Genomic DNA, 23,311 nt, shown 5'->3' on the forward strand with positions numbered 1-23,311 from the left:
CTGTTAAGTAGCCACAGTCCAGTCAGTGAAAACACTAACTCCGTGAAGTAACTAAAGGCACCATAATGATTGGAAAACATTTAAGCCCAAGTGATAAAATACTCCCTGTTCTTAGCATTTGGCTTTCCAGATTTCTGCCCAAAGAAGTCTTTGTTTAATGGTTCTGCCTCACATAGTTGAAGCTGTGAACCTTTTGCTCACAGACATGAGACATAAGTCTCCTGACACTGGTGAGACCTTTAGGACGACATTTGTATGCTCTTTGGGTTAAAAGATGGAGCCCTGCGTGAGGTCAGTGGGAGCCCCAGAGGGCGGCCTGTCAGACCAGTGGAATATCAGGGAAACGATTTCGTGCTTCCTATTTTACTAATGGTGGAGGAGATCCCAATGTAAGGGCTTCTCTTCTTTGCTTCCTTGGATTTTGTTGATGCCCAGGCTTGCAGCTGTGTGGTATGTCTATTATTTTATTACCAACCTTTAACCCAAACCCTAATCTCTCCCCTCTCTCCGAATAGCTCTGTATGTGATGGAATTGACATTCTTTTGTAGCATGTCCTGTCTTAGACAAGGGTCAGGGGTGACAGAGTGACAGAGAGCTTATTAAGTACCAGGTAGTACGCAAGTTGGGAGCTGACCCACATGCCTTCATTCGTTTAGTCTATAAAGACAGCACCACCGACCTATCGCCTATGCCACTGATTGTAAAAACAACCAATTTTTAAACAGTATTTGACAGTTCCCACAACACGTCTTCATATAGGCACGGGTGCGCTGACTAAGAGTATAGACTCTGGAACCAGACTACCTGGGTTTGAATCCCAGTTCTGGTATGACTTACTGTGTGGTCTGGGACAATTTACTTAACCTCTCTGTTAAGCCTCAGTTTCTTCAACTGCCAAATGGGGATTTAAAAAATCGGACCTACGTCCTAAAGTGTTTTCAATAGCTTTATTGAGGTATAAGCTGGCCTATAAAGAAGTGCGCGCACTTAATGTGTACAATCTGACGAGTTTGGACATATGCAAACACCCGTGATCTAAAGTGGTTTTAATAATGAAGTGAGGGCATGCATGAGCAGCGCTAGGAGCAGTGCCTACAACGTAGTGAGTAGGGACAGGAGTGATTGCCTTACCTCTTTGGACCCTGAGAAAAATCCTGTACGGTAGGTACTCTTTTTCCCAACTTGACTGATAAGGACATGGAGGCTCAGAGAGGCCAGTCAGTGTGACAACACTGTAATGAATAGTGGCAGGAGCACTAAAAGACCCAGTCACTGCCTTTGATTCCCAAGCTTTTCCCACTTGGTATCCACTTCCTCCACGAGTGTGGGTTTTGTGTTAAACAAACCAAAATTTTCCACCAGGTCTCCTGGTGTCCTCTGGCTTTGTCTTTATGAAAGGGCACACTGAGATTGCAGGGGAATAACAGCCAAAATAAACAATGTTTCTTGGGGACATCAGTGTGTCAGGCCTGGGCCAAGCACTTCTCCTGCCTTTCCCTTTTCATCTTCCCCCAAACTCTATGTCCTAGGTCTTTTAATAAGGCCTTTGTTTAAAAACGGTGCCCAGAGCCATTAAGTTACAGGAGTGGAATGAGCTGGAGCAGAATTCAAGATCCGCCCAGCTTATGCGCAGAAGACTCATCTGGGAGCAGTTTATCTCTGCAAAATTCACTGCACTATAGAGGCTCCCTTTCAGGACTTCAATAGAACGAGGGGAGGCAGGTTGCCTCCCACCCCTTGATGATAACAACCCCCCCACCCCACCCCCGCTGGCCAAGTGGTGATGTGCCAGAGTGACTGACGCCTGGGGAGTCCCATCTAGCCTTCAACCCTGCCCTTCCCTTTCTTCCTCCTAAACAGAGAAGCTGTGCAGGCTGGCAGCCCTCCAAGCCCAGGACCAGGCTGAAACCCTCCGGCCTACTTCAGATGCAAAGAATCCCTAGTCCAGAGGTTATCTCCCAGCGTGGAAGTGGAGGACAGACTGAGGGCTTCTGCATGGGGCTGAGGAGAGTGCCGAGGGAGTCTGAGGTTTGTACTCAGTCCCGATTCCTGACCCGGAACTCGCACCCCTCCGTGCTGCCCTCCGGTGTCAGTGTTGGGAGTCTGCGTTGATTCCTTGTCTCTTGATGTTCCCATGCTCCACTCCGGTATGTTGTAACCAGAATTTCTTTCTCTTGGTTAAATGGAACAATTTCCTTATTCAGGATTAGGTTTTGATGTTAGCATCCTGCTTTCTCTCTCTCTCTCTCCCCTCAATACCCCCCATCCCTTCCTCCCCTTTCAAAGAGAATGGTGCACAGCCCAAAGGCAGATGGCAGCATAGCCCTGACAAGCACCCAAGGTCTTGCTGCTCCGCCTGTACTAACTGGGTGAGCTGAGTTCAAATGATCACTGTACATGCTTCAGGTGTCCGGTGGGGGCGTGGATCTGGCTCCGTGTGACTGTTCTGCCCCTAATTTAAGCCACTGGTTGCAAATATATGTCCTGTGTGCCTGTTAATAACCCACAGTCAGCACACTGTCCCCTGTGACCCCAGTCCCTCCGACCGTGACCCCTCTCTCCCCAACCCTCCTCCCCACAGCCCTACAAGCACAGGCCGGGCCCCCTGTGGGCTTCATGAACTACAGCTGGGTCTGCAAATGCATTACAGTTTCTCCCCCTTCCTCTCCACCCACATTCTCCCCTCACTTGCCTGCTCCTCTATCCTGGCTGTTAACTCTCTTCTTATCTAGGTCATTAATAGGGGTTGGAGAGAAGGAAAGGACAGAGGAAAATAAAATAATAGCAATTTATTCTGATAAACCCTTAACATTATACACCTGGATTTCTTCTAGTCATTGGCTTTGAAAATAGTGGTCCTGGTTCTCAGAGCTCCCAAGGTCTGTGGTTTGGATAAGGAGCCTTCCCACTGGGTGGGATTGCTACAGAAGCTGAATCCACTAACAGCCAAGGAAGTTTATCTTCATGTCTGTGAAGACTTCAGCCTCCCTATTCTGTTTGCTTTCTCCCTGTCTCAGTGTCTCTTCTATTTATACAGTAACCCACTGCCAAGGAAAGACTTGAAATTTGAAGTGTAAATAAATAATACCTCAAGTATTACCTGAAATGAGGATTTGAAACATAAAAGGGACCAAAGAAAAGAAGTATCTTGATAGAGGAGAACAAGAACTCTAGGAGAAGCAGTTCCGGGTCCTATGTCCCCCGGTACCAATGGTGGCTTCTCTCACCCACAGTTGCCTCGTCTATGAAACGGGGATATCAATCCATACCTACCTTGGTGCAGAGGATGGCACCAGATCATTTCTTAAGATCTCTTCTAGCTCTGAAGAAATGGAGCTGAGTGGAGGAAGGGACACAAGGAATCTTAAGAGCCTGTGATTCCAAAGAGCTTTCTTGGTTGGTATCCCTGAAGTCAGATGGCCAAGTATGGCCTCTACAGCCAATATGAAGGCTCTGGCAATAGTACTATCACCCTCAGGCTTTTATTTAATTCTATCTCTTCATAATCATCCTGTTGTAATTCCACCACTTCCTGCAAACATAACTTCCTCTGCCTAGTGCATTCCTACCTATCCTGCAAGACCTAGCTGTCTGGGACAGTACTTCCCTGGGGATCCCCTTCCCAACTATCCTGAAGACCCATAGGAGGCTGACTCTCTGGGTCTCACAGGACTGACCCACACTTGGAGCCCTCACCACTTTGCACTGCCATCTGCTCCCCTCCCTTGACCATCAGATCTTTGAGGAAAGGGACTTACCCCTTTTTATCTTTGCCTGGCACAATTCCTGTTTGTCCTACTTAAATGGAGGTAAATGATAGAACTTACATAATGATCTACCATCTATAAAGGGCTCTCCCCCTACATTTTCTCATTATGTCCTCACATGGCCCTGGGAGGATGAAAACAAAGAGGCGAAGTGACAGGTCGTTTGGTAAGTGGCAGAACTGGAAGCTGTAACCCAGTTCAGAGGGTATAAATCCCAGCTTGCAGGTGTCCCTGAGTGTCCCTCTCCAAAAAGGCATTGTCCCCCTTGACTTCTTTCTCTTTTCTTGTCCATCAAGTTCAAATGTCAGGCAGCTAAGATAACTGAGTCAACGCAGGTTTTAATAACCTGCCCTCTTTACTTACTCTACCTTGTCTACCTGTGTCATCTGTGTCCTCTGGCAAGGCCTCTTGGGGGACCGAGACTGTTCTGGAGGCCACCAGACTTCGGGCTTCTAACATTCTGTGTGTCCTGAAGCAAGCCATTCAGTACTCTGGACCTCAGTTTTCTCATCTGTAAAATAGAAATTCAGTTCTACGAATATCCACTAGATGCCACTGCATACAGAGCCCAGAGCTAGGTACTGGGAATATAGATGCAAAGATAAATAGGACATAGTCTCTGCTCTCAATAAAGTCAAACAAGAGAGACAGGAATTAAAAAATAGACCCCATGGCAGAGTGAAATAAAGTATATATGGAAGAAAGACTATTAATACCTGATTTACTTATCTCATGGGGTTGTGCCAAGAGTCAAATGAGGTCATAAATGTCAAGTATTCTTAAAGCATTATACAAATGTAAGCAAATATTGTTGTTTGGCTTCTGTGGGAGACACCAGTTGAGCTGTGTGCTTAAATCTCCCTTGTTTTCCAAGAAATGCTCCTATAGTCAAATCCACATGGTAACGGAGGTATCTCCTCCCCAAGCACCCTTTTGGCCATTTTGGTTGATTGAGCTAGATGCAGGCCCCTGGCCCGAGCTGGGCCATGTAGAGGCCTTGCTCTGGGTTTAGAACGGAAGTGAATGTCACTCGGTCTCAGCCACCCTGGGCTCTTGAGTAGAGGAGATACAAGTCCCAGAGCCATGATTTTCTGACAAGGTGAACTGATAATTAAAGAATGACAAACTACCACATTTGAATAGAAAAGTGGAGCAGAAGTTCAGAGAAGAGGGAAAATAAGAGGCAGAGGTCTTGGTTGAAGCCTGTCCCTGCCTGCTAGAAATGACATCCCAGGAAGGACCATCTTTTGCTACAGGTAGCATGGATGAGCTTCAATCACTTGCAGCTAAAAGATTCATAATTAAACAGTTTCTAAACTAATTTAAGTCAGGCTAATGGAGAACAGAAACCCTTTCTTAGCCTATGTAAGAGCTGTGTCACTCATTCAGTCAGTCAGTCAATGAATATTATTGAATACCAAATACTTACATGGCTCATAAGAAGAAAAAGGGTTGGCTGTATCCTCTGTGATACAAACCGGCCACTGGGTGTCAGCCTTCCGGCCAGCCAGCCCTCAAAGCTCCTGAAATGACCCAGGTGTGCCGTGGAAGCACTGTGTTGACACCTGAACTTGCTGTCACTTGTAGTTATCCCTGAGAAATTCTGGAGCCTTAGACACTATGACGTTTATCTGCCCATCACTTCTACCCCTAGACCCTACTCCTACCACAGACACACTGACTTTGGGGGCTGCCTCACCCCATTCCATGCTCCTCTGAGGAGGCCATTAATCACGGGACCCCTCTCCTGACCACAGGGTGGACATGGGACCAAAGCTGGGCAAGCAGAGTTGCCTTCTGCTGAGTCTGAATTTTGAGCTGAGACCAATACATAGGGTCATCTCATAGCAGCACCACCTAGAAAAGATCCCCAGGTGCCCCAATGAATCAGGGCAGCGGGCCCCCTGAACTCAGTTGTTCATTTGTTCCTTTAAAGCTGTAGCCACTCCAGTATCCATCAATCAAAAAATAGGCATCTTTCGACCTAAGTAGCCAATCAATTATTAGTAATTGAAGAGTCTGGACACATCTCCTCTTAAGACAAAAGCTGATGGATGAGTGAAATAAAGAGAAGGAAAGGGTGAGAGAAATACGAGAGTTGCATCATGTATCCTACCCAAGCCTATAGCCCAAGCCTAGATTCTGTTTTTAAGACCCTTGCATGAATCTATATTTACTGTGAGGTATTTTAATTCAGGGAAATCTACACAAGTCATTTGACTGAAGGCTGAAGCTTATTTCAAGAAAGCAAGTCAGAAAGGAAATGGCATACCTACTATCATTTTCCCAAAGCCGCAGTTAGCTCCTTCCACACCTGTTCTCTCTTCTGCCAAGCCACCCATTGCTCATTTCCAAAGAAAAAAGGATCAGGACCCAGATTCCAAAGCAGGATGCAAGTGGTACTTAAAGAAACAGGCCTGTAATTTTTGCCATGAAATTTTTGTCATAAATTTTCTTGGTGGACAAATATGTGTTCTTTATAGTCAACACAGATCCCTCATGAAAATGCGTTCCTAATCTCATAAAGCTTGCCTCCTAAAGTAACACTTGCAGAATCCCAAGTAATGGACCATTAATCCAACCCCCTCATTTTACAAACAGGGAAACTAAGGTGCAGCGAAAGGCAATGGCATACTTACTAACACTCAATAACTCACTAATAATACTCACTAAGTAATAGCAGATGGAGGACCAACACCCAGATCTTCTTACCACTAGATTAGCGTTCTTTCCACGATTTCATGCATCCTGGCTGTTACAATGGTCTTACCACCCCTCCAAAGGCCTGGGCTCCTACAGTTTCATCTCTGTTTCTCGTGTACCCACCGTTATTGTTCCCCAAGCTCACCCAAATTGCTAGGTGACTAGGTCAGGAAGGGTTTCCAGCCTTGCCTTAGACATTCTGCCCAGACCAGCCTTTGCAATGTGACAACCTCAGTGCTGCTGTGGAGTCCAACTTGCCATTCCAGGCTTCCCTCCCTGTCAATTCAAGTTGCCCCTTCCTGACTGCTGACCTTAGCTGGGACCACCTCAGGCATCAGAAGTATCGGATAGTATTAAAACCCAATAGAGAAGTAATCTGAGTATTAGATCCCTTTCATTCAAGTAGGGGCCTTGGCCTCCAAGGCATATTTCTTCAACCTCACCCCCACAGTCAACCACATACCTGGGATTAGACCAAGCTTTAGCCGTGAAACTTGCCCTCTTTGCTTCCTCCCTCCAGGACAATGGACCATGGCCAACTTTATTTTTTGCATAACCAAAGAGCCAACTCAGACAATTCTTGCAAAACAGGATCTGCCCCAAGCTCCTTGCCCCGAGTTCCTTTGTTGTACCCATCCTAGATCAGGGCTTCAGTAGGTGCCTCTTTTAGCGGTCAGCTTCTCTCTCTAATGAAATAATTAAATTTTTACTTTTCTTGGGCCCTTCTACCCAGGCATTGGGAGTTTCATAATATCATCATTTAACATATATTGAGCACCTATTACATGTAGGGCACTGTGCAAAGAGCAAGAGGTAGAAATAAGATACAGGCTTTCCTAAATGAAAAGGATAAAAGGCACACAAGACTGCAGCATTCACCCTAGGTCTCCTGCCCCAAAGACAACAGGAAGGGCATGGGGAGGGTGGGAGAAGCGGTACAGGGGTAGACAGACAAGCAGGAAGAGGCAGTAATCAGTGGTCTGAAGACTATTTGCTGGTAAAACCAGAACAGCCTGACATTAAGTCAATTTAAGGACAGTTTCAACAGAGAAATCTTACTAGCCAAAGCTAACCCACTTTCTAAATATGTAGCTAAACTTTTCACTCCCCCACAACTATATATAGAAATATCCCACCAGAATAATTTTTTCAACACAGCCTCCGAAATACATGATGCTGTTCCCATTGAAGAGCAAAATAATTCAGCTGGAGTTGGTGAATGACTTGCCCACTATTATGACACAAGGCAGTGAAAATGCTAGACACTGGTTCCCAGGAGCTTATAGCCACTTAACAATGTAACCATCTATTCGTGCACAATTCTGCAGCTGGTACTGGGCTTGAGCAATTCTTCAGATCTCACCTGGCTCACACACGAGCTTGCAATATCCTTTTTTTTTTTTAATACAAATGTCTGGTTTTTTAAAAACTTTTATTTATTTTGAATGTGTTTTTCCAGGACCCATCAGCTCCAAGTCAAGTAGTTGTTTCAATCTAGTTGTGGAGGGCGCAGCTCACAGTGGCCCATGTGGGGATCGAACTGGAAAACCTTTTTTTAGGAGCACCACACTCTAACCAACTGAGCTAACCCACCGCCCAAGCTTGTGATATTCTGACAGGTTGACTGGAACAGGATGATCTCATATTATTAATAACCTCACTTACAGAATGGGGGCCTTGATGCTAGCTGTCAGCTTCTCCTCTCCAGCTGATGTCATTCAGTAGGCTAGCCCAGGCTGCATGGCTGCAGGAGTGTGGCAAGACGGCCACCGTGGAGATACAAGAGCTCTTAGGCCTAGATTCTAGGACTTGCACATTTTCACTTTTGCTGCATCCCATTGGTCAAAGCAAGTCACAATATCAGCCCAAATTCAAGGAGTGGGGAAATAGACTCCACCTCCTGATGGCAGAAGCTGCAAAGTATTGTGGCTATGCTTTTCACAGTGAGAGATAGCTAGCTCATTTTTACCAGTCTACACACACTAGCTATTATTATCACATCCAGGAACCAGCCAGCATCTACCAGCCCCTGCTGCCTCTGGGGATGGTGGAAAGAAACATTTTCTACATTGGAGCTTGGGGGCTTGGACACTTAGCCTTAGTCCCTGGATGATATCCAATCTCCTGAGATATTATCCCAAATACATGCTGAAATTATAAATGCAGTTGCAGACTGTCAAGCATTGTGTAGACACTTTAGAGTAATAAGTAAAACCATATAAATGAATTTAGTAATTTTCTTCAGATATGTTTTAGAAGAAAATACCTTGCCAGCCTTGATTGTTGTTTGTCTTTATAGGCAGACCTCTCAGTATTTGGTGGAACGTGAGAAAATCCGGGCTCAGACAAGGACACCAATGAGTGAGGCAAGAGCCAGAAATGGCTCTGTGCAGCACATCTAAGAGAGGTCAACATTGCTAAAAATGAATTAAACCTGTCCAGGTGAGGGCTAATGAAATGCAAATGATTTTGCAGCTCCATTGAGGTATAGTTAACAACAATAAGCTGTGCATATTTACAGTAGACAATATAATGAGACCATCACCTATGAAACCAACAATATAATCAATATAACAAATACACCAACCCATAAATTTTCTTGTGCCATTTTGTAATCCCTCCCACTGTCCCTCTCCCCTTTCCCCTTCCCCAGGCCATCACTAATCTACTTTCTGTTGCTTTTTATGACTGCATTTCTAAGATTTTATATAAATGGGATCACCTGGTATGTACTCTTTTTTTTTGTCTGGCTTCTTTCACTCTGCAGGGTTATTTTGAGTTTTACCCAAAGTGCTAACTACGTCAATATTCTTTTTAATTGTTGAGTAGTGTACCATTATGCAGATACACCATAATTAGTTTATCTATTGCCCTATGGATTTGGGTTGTGATATGTACTGAAGTTGACCCCATCACATGCTGAAGCCCATACCCCCAGTGAGACTGTATTTGGAAATATGGTGTTTAGGAGGTAATTAAGGTAAAATGGTCATAAAGGTAGAGCCCTGATCAGGTAGGATTAGTGTCCTTATAAGAAAGTAACGCCCGAGAGCCCTTGCACTGCTCAAGTCCCCCCCACCACCCCACCCTGTCCCCGCACCCCAACACCCTCAGAGGAAAGCCCATGTGAAAACAAAGCATTCCAGAAGCAAGCCATTAGCAGAATGTGAACTCTACTAGAACCTTGATCTTGGACTTCCCAGCCTCCCAAATTGTGAGAAAGTGAACTTCTTTTGTTTAAGCACCCAGTCTACGGTATTTTGTGTGGCAGCCTGAATAGACTAATACAGGTCGTTTATATGAACACTTTAAGGCTGTTGCAAATGAAGCTCCATGCAACCTTCGTGTACAAATCTTTGTGCGGATCAATGCTTTTGCTTCTCTTGGGTAAATATTAGAAGTAGAATGGCTGGGTCATATGACACAAGAACATTACCTTTTTTAAAAACTGTCAACACTGTTTTCCAAAGTGGCTGTACCATTTTGCATCCCCACCAGCAGTGTATAGGACTTCTAATTGCTTTACATTCTTGCCATACTTGCTATGCTCAATCTTTTTAATTTTAAAAGATTTCATTTTTAAAAAAATTTAAATTTTTGATGGCAATTTAAGTCACCACTACACTGGTGAATGTATAGTGGTATCTCATTGTGGGTTTAGTTTGCAGCTCCCTAATGGCTAATGGTGGTCATCTTTTCATGTACTTATTTGCCATCCCTGTATCTTCCTTTTTTTTTTTTTTTTTTTTTAAGATTTTATTGGGGAAGGGGAACAGAACTTTATTGGGGAACAGTGTGTACTTCCAGGACCTTTTTTTCCAAGTCAAGTTGTTGTCCTTTCAATCTTAATTGTGGAGGGTGCCATTCAGCTTCAAGTTGTTGTCCTTTCAGTCTTAGTTGTGGAGGGTGCAGCTCAGCTCCAGGTCCAGTTGCCGTTGCTAGTTGCAGGGGGCACAGCCCACCATCCCCTGTGGGAGTCGAACCGGCAACCTCATGGTTGAGAGGATGCGCTCCAACCAACTGAACCATCTGGGAGCTCAGCGGCAGCTCAGCTCAAGGTGCCGTGTTCAATCTTAGTTGCAAGGGGCAGAGCCCACCATCCCTTGCCAGACTTGAGGAACTGAACTGTCAACCTTGTGGTTGAGAGCCCACTGGCCCATGTGGGAATCGAACCGGCAGCCTTCAGAGTTAGGAGCGTGGAACTCTAACCGCCTGAGCCACCCGGCCGGCCCCCCTGTATCTTCTTTAGTGAGGTATCTGTTTAAATATTTTGCCCCTTTATTATTGATTGAGAGCTAATTAAAACGTAAATTTGAATAACTGTAAGCATAGAAAATTAGATCCAAAATCTTACTGCTATCCAGGTTGGGAAGGCCTGAGAAAGGAGATGAGAACATACGGGAAGAGTATGTGGGCATTGAAAGCTGGGATGAGGGTGATGAGGGCTTAATGGGGAGTGGTAGGTCTGAAGATAAATTCTGCCAGCTTCACAATTTTGTCTTAAGTTTGGCCTTGAGGCCCCCCTAACAGTTTTCTCACCATTAACAACTAATCCAGCCCCCAGGTTTTTTGAGAGCCTCAATTTCATGACACTTTCTTGTTTCAGGAATGCACCATATGTCACTCTTGCCTGAAGAAGTTTGCCAAGTGTGTAGGCAGATACATGAGAAGTACCTAGATAAGATTTGGCCTGGAGTCTAGTCGGGGGCAGAGTTGAGAACAACATAATGTCTAAACCACCTTCCATTAGGATGAAGACCTTGGAAAGGAGAAATGAAGAGAAAGGAAAGATGGGAGCGAGAACAGACAATAACAGTTGTTACTGTGACCAAGGACGCTGTGTTCAGCCACTGATAACTCCATGCTGGAAAGAGATAAGTGGGAGGGAATCCAGGAGAAAACAGAATAAATGGTTAAGGAAAGGAGAAGCTGATTTATGAGGCTGACTTAATAGAGCTCGCTGAAGCTAGTTCATTTGACAAAATGTAACTGAAGCTAATTTTTTATAAGAGCCTGAAAGGCAATGGAAATGCAGATAGAAAAGATTAGGAAAACAGCAAGTGTTAGAGTCAGCTTGTCTAGCAAGCCCATTAACTATAATAAAAATAACTTCTGCATTAAGCAAACCAGTCCTTGATCTAAACGTGTCCTCTCTGTCCTTACAAGCAGCTTACTGAAATTTTCTCATTCTCTTCCACTTTTCTCCTCATTCCCTCCCTCATTCTTTTTGTCTGGCGAATGTCATAATTATACACAAAACCGCAGCTCTGAAAGTTCTTATTTCTTCATCTTTTAGGGGAATCCTCCTGGTTGGCTCCTGTCCATGCGTCCACCTATCCATATCTGTATTCCTTTGGCTCTGCCCTGTTGTCCTAGGCTGAGATTTATCCTCATCCCTTACTTGGTACCCTAACTCCTCTTTGAATTAGGGCTTTCCTCAAGCCAGGAGCTCAGGAAAAGATAATAAATGATCCTGAATTCTACCATTCTAACACAATCACCCGTAGCATTTTGGAGAAGTTCCTTGTAATCATTTTTCTTCTGTACTGGAACCACTCAGGTAAAATTACATCATGTCAGTGTATAGTATCATATTGAAGATAACAGTTTCCACATCATTACCTATGACTGGTGATATAGCTAACCCTCAAAATTCTAGTGATGTGAGCATAGGCTTCCTCAATTAAGAATCCAGCCTCGGAGATTTAAAATTCACTGGCATTATGATATGCTCAGGTAAGAGCTTTTGCAAGCAAATGAGACAACAGTTTTTGGAAGCATTTTCAATGATACAAAAGGCAATTGATAAGAAAGAACAATTAAGTTCAGAACTCATCCTACAAAAAGGGCTACATACTTCATTGCTGAATATCACTACAGTCACCTTCAAAGTACTCTCCTTGGGAAGCTATGCACTGATGCCAGCGCCTAGTCCACCCTTCAAAGCAATTTGGGAACTCTTTTTCTGCAATGGCCATCAGAGCTGTTGTCGCATTACCCTTGATGTCCTGAATGTCATCAAAATGTCTTCCTTTCAATATTCCCTTTATTTTCAGGTAAAGAAAGAAGTCACTGGGGGCCAGATCAGGTGAGTAGGGAGGGTGTTCCAATCCAGTTATTTCATCAAACCCACTGCTTTACTTCCTGCCGTAACTGTGCACCACAAACTGGGTGGCTTAAACAACAGCATGTATTGTCTCACAGTCTGGAGGATGGAAGTCTGAAAACAAGGTTTTGGCAGCGTTGGGGCCGCGAGGGAGAGTCTGTTCCTTGTCTCTTTTCTAGCTTCTGATAGCCTCATGCATTCCTTGGCTTGTAGATGACTGTCTTCTTCCTGAATCTTCACATTATCTTCCCTTTATGTCTCTGTGTCCAAATTTGCCCTTTTCATAAGGACACAGTCATATTGGATTAGGGTCTTCCCTAATTGCCTCATCCTAACTTGGCCATCTGCCAAGGCCCTCTTTTCAAATAAGGTCACATCCGCAGCCACTGGGGTTAGGACTTCAGTATCTTTTTAGGGGGATACAATTCAATCCATAGCACTAACTTTGTGAAAAAAATCATAAGGGGGAATATATGTGAACCTAAAAGTAAACTGAAATATCTGCCAAGAAAAGCTGGAGTGAATCTTGGGTAGGTGAGCACAGCTGCCCACCTAGCATGATCTTGGTCTAACTGCAGGCGCCTTCCATAGAGATTACGGGATCTACGGCAGAGACAGTATCCATGGAGGAAAACAGTTTCAGAGGCTTGCTCAGGTAGTACCCATAATATATACACACAAGTGTAAAGGTATATATGGACTCACTTGTCTATCTGTAGGGCCAGCAATACTCAAGCACATAAATCAAGCCCTTCACGCTTGAGGAGAAGCCAAAGTGAGTTTCCTACATAAACATCATTTGAAACCCTTCCACTGGACTGTTTTCACTCATTCATTCATCAACTAGACTCACCTCCCTGTGTAAACACCATCTTTATTTTGACTACTGGGTGAAAATGAAAATCTCATTGACTCACCCCAGTCCTGAGGCTCTTAGGCATAAATGGCAAAACTTTCATGAGCTACACATCTAGGCCAGAGAGAGCTACAGAATGGTTTGTGCCCTGACCCAAGGTCAGTTATTTATTTTTTTTTTTTTTGCCTTTGCCTTCTCTATTCCTGTCATATGTGAATTTCCCATGCTTCTCCCTGACACACACTCTCTGTAGAGAGATGCGGAATCTTTGTTGGGTAGCACCTCTATAACAATGAGAAAATTCCTCCCCAGATGACTTGGGACAGATTGGAGCCAAACTACTTCCTTCAGTCCCTGAGCACATTGTTTCCCTCCGGTGACTTCTGCAACCTAGAAACAGCTGCAAATTCCAGTAAAACAATGTTCTGATCCAATCCCTCAAGCCATCCTTACCCTTTTGTTTTTCTCTCTGGAAGGAGGAAAGAGAAAAATCCTTGAAAAGCTGCCACAGTGCATTATTTCCAAGCGTCTGTTGATGGAGGTGTGAGCCAAACAGCGCTTTTTACTGGAGGAAAGGAGAGAGCAAAAATGGAAAAAAGGAAGACATAAAAAATGATGGAGAAAATCTGAGTGAGTGAAATAAAGTTACACAATGGAAAAAGAATTGAGCAAAAACATTGCTTATGCAATGCGTTTGAAATGCGCTTGTTTAGGAGACTGAAGTTCACCTTGCCTTTCGCTTTGGGTGAGCCAGGAAACTAGTCTAGTTCAATATTTAGTTTGAGCCATTCTTACTTGAAGTTAATCTGATAAGAGAACATCAGGATATATAAAAATGATACTGTGAATTGAAAGTGCTTAGACGATATTATTTCACAAAATAATTTACAGTGATACTCTTGTAATTAGCAACCTCTACAATACACTTAACTGGTGTGCCAATTTATAAAATGATCCTTCATTTGTCCTTTCACATTCACTAGCTACCCTTTTTCACTTCTTGCTGTGCTTGGGAGACCCGTCTTTATGGATGGAATCAATGCTTGCTCTGTGGTTTCTGGTGGGTGTTAGCTAATGGGAAGAATTACCAGGAGATTGAAGAGTAGAAAGAGTGAGGTTGAGATATTTATTACTGTGGGTCCCACCCTGATGGGTCACCGTGGGTTGGCTGTTTCTCTCTATTGAAGGTCACAGCTCTTGGGAGAGGGGAGTGTCCCTTCCTCTTTATATGCAGCTGAGCTCTGCTGCTTCTACTTGCCGCTGCACGTGTGGGGGTTGGGTAACTGAATCCCACTGTTGCTCACCTGCGGGTACTACATTTTTCTTTTCCAATTTCCTAAACCTCACTCACACCTTTATAAATAGATTAGTCCCTTAAACTCTCCTTACGTGTACAGTTTGAGTGTGTTCTCTATTTCCAAGAGGTGCCCTGACTATTATAAGGCATAATTTTTCTCTTCAGCTAGACTGTCTCTTGGGTGCAGTCTTATATGATAAGATGCCCTGTGTTTCCTTCAAAACATCTAGCATAGTCCCATGCACAGAGTAAACGTCGGTCATTAAAGCTGTTGATGAGCTCAGGAAAGTCCTTCACTTAGTCTGCCCCCTCTTTCCAAGGTCACACTAGCATCATTTAGTGAATCATACATGGTACTACCTGTTCATACAAAGTCTGCCCGTCATTGAATACCTGCATTTAATGGGATTTGCTGTCTATGGTAAGCAGTGTGGTGAATGGAAACAGTAGGTGTTTGGGATCCTTACAGACCGAGGTCTGCTACTTAGTATTAGGTTCGTGCAAAAGTAATTGCAGTTTTTGCAATTGTTTTTAACCTCTTAAACCGCAATTACTTTTGCACCAACCGAATAATTGGATAAAATGGGAAAAGCTACTTAAAGGCCCCAAGAACCACTGTCATCTATAAATATGAGATGCAGAATCTCACATCTTTGCCTTCTCCGAACCCTTGCTCCTTCCCCATCTTTACCAGGGTGGCCAAGTAGCGTTCGTTGTCCCCAATTTGAACACGATGTCTGGTGGTAGGACCAAGCCAAGTTCCTGAGGAAGAGGGAATAGAAAAGAAAGGAAGGGAAATTGATAGAAGGTTTGGATATACCATATTTCCTTGAAAATAAGGCCTAGCTGGACAATCCTTTCTAATGGATCTTTTGGAGCAAAAATTAATATAAGACCTGGTCTTATTTTACTATAATATAAGACTGGGTCTTATATAATATAATATAAGGTAATACAATATAATACCCAGTCTTATATTAATTTTTGCTCCAAAAGACGCATTAGAGCTGATTGTCCAGCTGGGTCTTATTTTTGGGGAAACGGTATTGGCGACATGGATCAGGCTTAGGATCAATAGTAGATACGTTTGGGGGAGACGTGGAAAAAGCTGTGACACCGAGAAGTAAGGAAAACATATACGAAGAGGTGTAAAGCAGGAACAAGATGGACTGTTCCAACGCTGTTGATCTGAAGCGATGGTGCTGTGTTAGTCGTCTTCTCAGTGGGAGCACATTAAAGCAAAGAATTTATGCAGTGCAGAAACTAGGACATGAAATACATAACATGTTCAAAAGAGAACCATAGAAGGGAGCACGATTCCTGCCACCTCTTAAAATGAGTTGGTTTATAACTCTTAAGTTCCCCCCAAACGGAATTTTTTATTTTTCAACCCTACCAACAGAGTGAGCACCATAACTCAGATCTCTTCAAACAAGTTGATTTACTCTTGTTACTTGTTTTGGACAGATGCCGTAGTATCACAGTTACCTTCGTTGGGGGTAGAAGGGAAAGAGGTTTCCAGGCTCCCCTGCAAAGCTGACTTAGTGTGGACTAAACGACAACCCCAGAAGACAAGAATGTTTGCATCATGCCCTGGGCTCAGAGAGTCTCCGCCATTGGCTCCAGCTAAGTGTGCTCTTCCAGGCAGTGGGCCAGGCCTGTGTGCCTACCTGGCTGCTGTGGAGAATCACAGCAGGGTCCCAGGAATTACTATACCTTTTCCAAAGAGCTGCCGTGAGGCAGTTCAACGAGATGATATACGTAAAGAACCGAGTGCCCAGCACATGGTAAGCACTCCACAGATGCCCTTTATGATTTTTTGTAGAGACTTAGAGCCTGTATACAATTTAGATGGAAGGCTTTTTTTTTTTTTTTTTAATTTGGAAAATCATTGTGCTTGACATTCCACTAGTTAGTCATGCCAACCATTGCAATGCCCCCGGAGGGTTATTTTTCATCTCCTTTCCTCCTGTTTCCATGATAAACAATGAAGAGCACTCAACAACACTGCGGACCCAATAGTACAATGGAGTTATGTACACAAGCATTTACGTTGCTTGAAGTCAACTCTATGTTCAACAAAAGAAAATAATACCCACGAATATGTACATATATATGTCATTTCCCCTTCAACAATATGGCCCTTCAATTCAAGCCAACTACTTCATCTGCTGCTCCATCAAAGAAACAGCCACGGCCATCTGTTCCAATTCTGGGGGAAACCTGGCTGTGTTGCACTTACTGAGAGCTGGTGCAGAATGCATAAAACCGTGTAATCTGTACTGGGTGGGTGATTTGAGAGATTTTTAATGGTCATTTTTTTTCTATATATGATGTTTGCCCTACATGTTGGGTTTAGAACATGAACTCCAAGTGTGCTACAACACCACTGTCACATGCTGTTGTGTGCAATTTCAAGTCGTCAGACCCTATGCATATAGGAAAGGTGACTCCTAACGATGGCTAGTATTACTCTGAGGTTAATATAGAAACTGCGTATGTAGCCCCATGGCTGTGAGGACGTCTTCATTACCATGTTCCCTCCAAAAAATTCCTTCTGTCCATACTGGCATTATTGATATTTTTAATTTTTTTTATTTTAAAAATACTTACTGAGCATCTACTACCTGCTAGGAAATTATTTGATTGGTTACAACTTAAGCAGATGTCTTATTTGGGAAAAGCCTAGTTGGCTGTTTGTGATAGGTTGTTTTTAAGTTTCCTTTTCTCGGATTTGAGTGCATGGACTCTGGCTTAGGTTTTGGTTTGCTTACATAGGCTACCGAGGCATCAGAGCCGCCTCAAACTAATGGTCTCCTTGTTTAATTGCTCTAACACCTGGACTATCCAGGAAATACTCTTCTGTAGGCATGACTCTACTTGCAAGGTGGGGTCTGGAGGGAAGGATGGTTATCCAGAGTCTGTCTAGGAGTGTCAAGCCAGCCTCTCACTGGTCAGGCCCAGTCAACACACTTACGAGCATTGAAATAAGGAAACCACACGGACCAACAAGAAATAGGTGAGTGCTGTATGTGACCAAGGGCCAGACAGGTGAGCATCTGAGCAGAGAAGACAAGACCCAGAAAGGGTGCATACCTGGGAAGGACAGGCGAAAGGCAATTCAGGAGCTGAGCGGAGAGTAGCATCAAAGGCCCAAGGATAGAGGTTCAGGCAGAGTCAAGAGCCTGGACAAGGAGTCAGGACCACAGTTATGTGGCAGAGACAAAGTGAAGAGAGCACAGGCTTCAACTGAGCAGACCCAGGTTTGAATCCAAAGGCAACTGTTTATCTGCGATGTAAACTTGGGCAAGCCACTTAACCTCTCGGAGCCTCTGTTACCTTGACTGAAGAGGAACGTAATAATGCTACCTCACAGAATTGTTATAAGGAGTATAAATAATTCAGGAAAGGTGCGTGGCACTTGGAGAGCTCAACAAATGAGAGCTATTATTATTATCAACATCATCTTCCTTATTTGTATCGAACCACAGAGATGTCTCAGCTCAGGCTGAGGAGATGAAGCAACTGAGAGGAGTGTTTGCCGAGAACAGAGAAACCAGGAGGGGGAGCTGGGCCTCCCCAGAACTGATCACAAATGACTTCTCTCACTTACGTTTGGCCATTTGTAATTGTCAATATGCTCATTTGTTCTTATACTCAGTGCTGCTATCACCCTGGTCATCAGTCATTATTCCCTCCAACAAAAATAGAAAAAACCTTAGATTTCTGTTAAACCAGCCACACCGCTTGTGTTTTGCCCCTGGCCTATCCATTCGTCTTTTCTGTGGGGTGACCTGTACTCAATATCCAGGGACACAACCTGCTCGGGGTTTCCCCCACTGTCTCTATGGTTTCTGGCCAAATCTAATTAGTTAAGTGAAGTGGAGTCCAGTAAGATTAATAGATTAATGCCAGCAGGGGACTTGCGGGGCTGGCAGAGGGGGTGGGAGACACAGGTGGTTACAAGAGATGGTGCTTATGATGGGAAGACATGACCAACCCAGCTTTGTGTTAGGGGATGCTTACTGGGGTAGAAAACCAAGGTCATGACCTTCTGCAGCCTCTGAGGAGTCTGTGACAATGTATTTTATCAGGCAATGCAGTGGTCCTGCATGTTTCCAAATGATGTGGTTTGCCCACCTTACATTCCACTCACCCAGTTCTTAGTGCCCAATCCAATAACAACGAACATTTATTAAGCCCTTACTGCATGTCAGGCACTGAGCTAATGCATTTTACATACTGTCACATTTGAGCCTTACCATGACCCTATGAAGTCGGCACTATAAATTAATAGAGGCTCAGAGAAGTTAAGCAACTTGTCCAAGACCACACAGCTAGTAAACTGTTGGGAATCCAGGTTTAGCTGATTCCAGATCTCCAGCTCCGAATTAGAATGCTAACCAGTACATCTCATACTTTAATGTACATATAAGTCACCAAAGGATTTGATTTGGTAAAGTGAAGATTTTGATTCAGAAGACCTGGGTCGGGCCTGAGATGCTGCATTTCAAACCAGCTCCCAGGCTATGTGTATACTGCTGGTCCATGGATCGTACTTTGAGCAGCAAGGGGCTTGGCTGATTGATTTGGGTCACAGTAGTTGGTAGGTTTCTCTCTTGAGGACATTGGATTTTGGTCTTAGGTAAGAAGTTTTTAAACCATTTATGTATTGCTTTCTATGCTGAGTAACAAATCACCACAAATTTAGCACCTTCAAATCACACCCCATTTATCTCACAGTTTTTTGTGGGTCAGGTGTCAGGGAACAGCATGACATTTTTGCTCAGGTTTTCAGAAGTCTGAGTCAAGGTGTCAGCCAGGCTAAGTTCTTTCTCGTCAGGAGCTCAGAGCTCTTGCCCAAGCTCATTTAGGTGGTCACAGAATTCAGTTTCTTGCAGCTGGAGGACTGAGGTCCCTGTTTCCTGGCTGCTGTGAACTGGGCCCACTCTCAGTTCCTAGACATGGCTGCGTTTCTTGCCATCTGGCCCTTCCATCTTCAAAGCCAGCAATGGAGAATCTCCCTTTTGATGAATCCTTCTCACACTTCAAATCTCTTGGACTTTTTCTGTTTCCGACCTCTAGATCCAGATTTAAAAAGCTATATGATTAGGTTAGGACCACCCAATCTCTCTATCTGATTTTAGACCTAAATTATGTCTGCAAAATTCCTTCATAGCAGGACATAGATTAGTGTTTGATTGAATAACTGGAAGAAGGCTTGAGTATACCAAGGGCCAGAAATCTTCAGGGCCATCTGAGAACTCCGCCTATAACAGTGTTTTGGTTTCCTGGATGAGCTGTGTTGTTGATTGATCAATGTTTTTAGAGTCATGGAAATTGAGACTATATAAACTGCGCCATTTCTGCTTTCATTTCTACTCATTTGTCTAAATCTCTCCTTTAGTATTAAAATTTACCAACAATGGTTTCAAGATTAAAATGAAATGTCTTGGGGGAGATTACAGCAAATTGAGCTAAGCCCTTTTTCCTGTTTGTTGTGCAAACTGAAAGCGTGAAATAGCAACTGATGCGTAGATCATTTCGGGTTTTTTACTGACTCATAACCAGTGTCCAGGAATAAGTCTCCAGATGCAGTGATATTTACATGAGGGCAGCGGCTTCCACTCAAGGAGCTCTAAGTGCGCCATAGGTGACGTGAGCTGATAAATATTAGTGCCTGCAATTTAAAGAAGGGCTGGCATCAAAGATCTGACTGAAGTCCCAGGACGTAAGTTTATCTTTTCTGAGTTCTATCCTTTCAGTGACACTGTCCTATAGTTACATGACTCATAAAATGTTATCCAGGGTTATTTTTATTACTTGGGTCTGATAGAAGACAAGTCAAATTGAGAAGTGGGAAACAAGCTGCTAGAAACCTTCAAGGGGATGGAATTCCCAGGGGTTTTCTACAGTGGGGAGAGTTCCCTCCCCAGCAAAGCAGAGAAAGAAGAAATACGCACACCCTGGGGATTCTGGGTTTGGAGCGCGTGGCCCAGGACAGCCCACCATTAAGAGATGGGGCTAGACAGGACCTAATCCTGGCGGTGCTGTTCCCACCGCAATTCTCTTCATTACCTCCAAAGCAAGATCCCTACATAGGAAATACCACGCTTTCCTTAGCCTGCTCAGTGTAGAACACATTAGGGAAACGGCTGTGGGAAAATCCAAGAGTCCATTGCAACCTCAGGCAAGGCTGCAGAATTGGTAGTGGTATTGCTTCCTCCAGATCTTGAAAGGAACAGCTGGGGTGACTGCCCTTAACTACATTTTTGCCAATACAGAAAAACTCTGCTTTGCATTCTTGGTGTCATGCCTCATTTTTGAAATATGATTCATAAAAGCAGTGTATTTCTGCTGTACCGGCTGAGACTTGCTTTATCACTCTCCTATTTCAGCGTCAATAAAATGATGCTGTCATTCCAGCCGGGAGGTATTTTGATTGTTCCAGACAGAAAGCTGGCTGAGCACATTGGGAGTGTGAGTGTGAGTGGTGTGTGCTTCTGTCCTGTATGTGTTTCCTTTCTGGGGCTGAAAAGGAAATGATCTCATCTTAGCAATAGATACATGCATTTTGCTGGTAACTGATTACTACGTTGAGACCTCCTATGAAGCCTTGTAGCACTATGGCAATTTACTAATGGACAAAGAGAATTCCTTGCTAAAAGGATCACTAGCAAAAATCCTATCCCACTAGGTTCTAAATAGAAGTGTAAACATACAATAAATAGAGACTAGGAATAAAATAAGAGGGTTGGAGTAAATGATCTCTAAGGACCCCTTTGATTTAAAGAAAATTCCAAGCTAGACATTGGAAGACTTAGAAATGATAAATGCAAAGGAGAACTGATTCTGGGTGGTGAACAAACAATGGGATATATAGATGATGTAATACAGAATGGTACACCTGAAATCTATGTAATTTTACTAACAATTGTCACCCCAATAAACTTTAAAAAAAATCAGTGAGAAGAAACAGAAAAAAAAAAAAAGAAATGATAAATGCTTCAAAAGTAAGAATATGAATTTAAGAAAGTAGTGGAAATCTTCTTAACTGATAAATGAATTTGTGAGTATGTATGCGTGTATATATCTGTTTGTCTCCAACATATATATAGATATAGATGTTATTGTTGTTTTTTAATCTTTTTATTTTAAAACAAAATACAGATACAAGAAAAGCCCATACAACGAATATATAGTGCCACCAGCAGATCAAAAAATAGAATTTTGCTGGCCACCCCAGAAAACCCTCCATGTGCCCTATTCCAATACAACACTTTCTCTTCGCCCAAAAGCAACCATGATATTGACTTTCATTATAATAAAAACAATGGTTAGATGCCACAAAGTAGGTGGGGTAGGTGGCAATGCCTTCACCATACCTTACCCTTGTGGGTATGTGTGTAATTAGGCCCGAGGGCCTCTTCCAGCCTTGTCAAGGGGAGTGCTAAACTTCTCTCCTTTCATGCAACACTTGTTGTTGTTTTTAAATCTCAGAATGATGGCTCAGTTGATGACAGACTGCAAAGGACTCAGAGACCAGCCAGAAACCCTGGAGCAAGGCAGGCATTCCCAGAAGGTCTTGGCAGAAGGAATCAGACTGAGAAGTGGCTTGGCTGGTCAGTGCCAGGGAGGGTGAGAAAGGAACTACAGGTGGGTGGAGCATAAGCCACATGGTAAAGAGGTCTGGGCTGTCTGAAATCCAAGTGAGCTGCTCTGGCTAGTGGGGAGCAGGGACTGCGCCTCGGGGAACGCGGTTCACAGGTGGGATTTGGGTGCTTGGGAGGACTGACAGGAGCAAGAGCACAGCACCCAACCCAGAATAAATGGGACAGAGCAAGGGTCACCAAAAAGGGATGCAGATTCAGGCTGCTAGGGACTTCCTCTCCAGGCATTAGCCTGGCTATTGGAATCAGGGGGAAAGCTTTGTGTAGGCCCAACAGGGAGGCTGATTTGGTGCTGTTCTCTTGAGAAAGCAGCTCTGGGCTCCACAGAGATACTCTAGGGCCTCAGCTGGGCTAACTGCTAAATCATAGAATTAGATACGGGATTTCCAAAAGTTTAAGAGGTGATTCCTGTCCTCAAGGAGTTTATAATCTACTTGGGAAGAAAAGGTCAGCATATGTGAGATAGAAAAATATGTCTGTGTTCATTAACTATGTTATGTACAGGTTGTAGGTATTAAGAAAAAAGAAAATGTATCGGGGGTGGCCGGATAGCTCAGTTGGTTAGAGCGTGGTGCTGGTAACACCAAGGTTGCCGGTTTGATCCCCACATAGGCCACTGTGAGCCGCGCCCTCCTTAAGTAAATAAATAAATAAACAAACAAATAAATAAATAATGTAGTGTTGTTTAAAATAGAGAGAGAGAGAGAGAGAGAAGGGGGGAGGGAGGGAGAGAGAGAGAGTATGCGTTGGAGAAGTCAAGAAAGATTTCATGGAAGAGGTGAGTTTTGTGGAAAGGTTTGAATTTTTTTAAACCAAGAAGAGCAAATTCTGGGCACTGGGAGCAGGAGATGTTCATGCGGGTGGAGAGAGGACAGTAAGAAATATCTTGAGATGTCTTCCTCATTCTGCTC

General features: G+C 43.7%; 1 long non-coding RNA gene and 1 pseudogene across 1 annotated transcript; one reads left to right on the top strand and one right to left on the bottom strand.

Moving 5' to 3' along the window:
• The first annotated feature begins 808 nt into the window (after nt 1–808).
• LOC141570535 (uncharacterized) lies at nt 809–22,506 on the top strand. Its single transcript, XR_012494620.2, has 4 exons — nt 809–2,148; nt 8,771–8,913; nt 13,910–14,063; nt 16,198–22,506. It is a non-coding gene; the product is annotated as an uncharacterized LOC141570535 (long non-coding RNA).
• Nucleotides 22,056–22,207, bottom strand: LOC141570934 (U6atac minor spliceosomal RNA; annotated as a pseudogene).
• Nucleotides 22,507–23,311: the final 805 nt, after the last annotated feature.

This window comes from Rhinolophus sinicus, chromosome 3, assembly GCF_057876585.1.
Source record: "Rhinolophus sinicus isolate RSI-liver-muscle chromosome 3, RSI-T2T, whole genome shotgun sequence".
Taxonomy (NCBI): Eukaryota; Metazoa; Chordata; class Mammalia; order Chiroptera; family Rhinolophidae; genus Rhinolophus; species Rhinolophus sinicus.